Here is a 2,500-nt window from a genome sequence, read left to right as displayed (position 1 = left end):
TGTTCACTACAGTTTCAAGAGGAGGGCAGATTTATGCCGCTTACAGTGAGCAGATCTACAGTGACAGCCTCTTTAAAAGAGATAAAGTAGAACCGCATTGCTGAGCGTATCCCATGTCTACCGGGGCATTCCTATGTTCCCCGAGTCCCATGTTCCCCGGGTCCTATGTTCCCCGCTATCAATACCGGGGAACATAGGACCCTCCTTCTAAAGAAGGGTCCTATGTTCCCCGCTGTCTGGTAAGGTAAAGACTATCGATCCTGCTCTAGGCCTTCAGTAAAGGCTGGTCCATGCTTCACATGTACGCGTTTCCGCGTCTGCTTTGGAAGGTCCGCGCACCACCGATGCGGACGCGCTGTCTCCCATACTACATTTTGAGCTCAGCTGTGCGCGTCTCATGCAGGCGCGGTGATCCATGCAGCCTCGAGAAGATTTTCCAGCACTACAGACTGTTTATCTGCTCCTTTATTACGGATTATTTAGAGAAAATTAAGCACATACATTGCCAGTACATTATCATTAAGTATTAAAGTTTATTTAGCCTTTATTTCCTGTTTCTGAATCGCGGGGCGGCGCCGGAGCGATTAGGTATTTTTTCACTTCTGTCTGCAGACCTTCTCCTCCCTCCAGACAGTCTCTCTCTCTTTCCACGAGTTTTTCACTCTGTCGGTGTCTTTAAGTGGAGCCATCAGGCTGGAGCTCCGTCTACTTTCACTTTTACCGTCATGTTTTGTTTGCTATGGCGCTCTGGCGCAGGCGCACACTTCCGCGACCTGCGCGCAATGCGCAACGCAGTCTCAAAATCTGGCTGCTGCGCGGACATCCGTGGATCGGTCCGTGCGGACCCTAGCGGACAGGAATTCATGACGATTTTTACGTCACGCGGACCAACGCACAATGCGCACCCACGCGGACATGTGAAGCATGGACGGGCCTTAAGTGTCATAGCGCACTCGGATGTAGATTTTTTTGTTGTTGTTTGTTTTTGCCGCGGCGAGAGTGCAGAGACATCACCAGAACAGCCAAATCTTTGTATTCAAATAGCCTAAGTGGCGTCATTTGCATTTGCACCAGCCTAGTTGATGTTCATTGTTTTTAAATTGGCAACAAAGAATTTTCATAACAAAAAATCATTCAAAAATGCATTTGAGAGAAACAGCTTCTCGTGGGAACTCGTGCGTGCCCTGTAGCTGTGCATTTATAAGTACTCGTATGTGATGGCTTCGTTTTCTTATTGCAACGTGTTTAAAATCGTCAGTACATTGTCCATTAGGCCCACATGTAACAGGCTGAAGAATGACCTTATTTATGATTGTGAAATTCCTGCTAAGATATGTAAATAGTCTCTGTATAGAGTTTGTCCTGCAATGAGTAGTGAGTTAGCGCCATCTACTGGCAGCTGTCAAATCTATAAATGTGACCGGAAACCGGAAGCTCAGCAGTCCTGTAGCCCGCTGCTGCCGGTAACACAGACTCCGGTCCTTCTCTGCAAAATATTGTTATAAAATGCTCTAAAGCTAACATGACAAATCGTCCAGTGTATTTTCGTTCTGTGTCTGTTGTAACTCACGAGTCACGTTAGTGTTATGGTCTATTTTGTTACTTAAGTCAGCTCTATTCTTTCCCTGTAGATGTCACAAGACAGTGGAGGTGCTAACCACATGCTTTTTGTGTTTTTATGTGCTCATTGCAGGTAAATGTTGTTGCATTAAATGTTTTGTATTCATTGTAATTAGTCAGGCATTCAGAAAGTTGTATTGTTTGTTGCTCCGTCCGCCATTATGGAAAGAACGTGCACTGCAATATTTTCTAGTCACCACTGGGGGGTACTGTAAGCCATATTATTGATTTGATTCTGAATAGTGTTTGTTCTCTTGTACCTTCTATTTACTTACATTTTCTATCTAAAAAGTATAATAAGGGATGATGATGGTTGAAAACAAATTAAGATTAATTGTATGAAATTCATTGTGAAAGCATTAATGTTAAAACCACTATACGATCACCTGGTAAAATGTCTACTGTTAAAACCATTATATGAAGTGATGTAAAAGTCCGATCTTGCGATGTATTTCATTATAATGTAAAAGACTTCCGTGTTATGTATTGGAGCAGTCCTGTAGCCCGCTGCTGCCGATGTCACGTGCCAGTGGAGGTGCGAACCACATGCTTTTTGTGTTTTCATGTGCTGATTGCAGTGCTCATTGCACCTACTCATAAAGAATCACATCATCTCAGACGTGCTTCAAAGTGTGTTCTTGCTGGGACGGGTACACAGCAGTTACACAGAAACTGGGAACAGGGCAGGACAGCACCGTACCTGGGCACCCGATAACACACTTAATGTCCGAGCCCCGAGAGCAAACACGTGCACGCGGCCGCAACTCCAGCACCATGCGTGAGCGGGCAGCTCCGCGCACTACACACACACACACACACACACACACACATATATACACACACATATATACATATATACATATATATATGTGTGTGTATA

Source organism: Salarias fasciatus, chromosome 10 (genome assembly GCF_902148845.1).
Source record: "Salarias fasciatus chromosome 10, fSalaFa1.1, whole genome shotgun sequence".
In the NCBI taxonomy this organism is placed as follows: Eukaryota; Metazoa; Chordata; class Actinopteri; order Blenniiformes; family Blenniidae; genus Salarias; species Salarias fasciatus.
Note: the sequence above shows the minus strand (reverse complement) of the source record.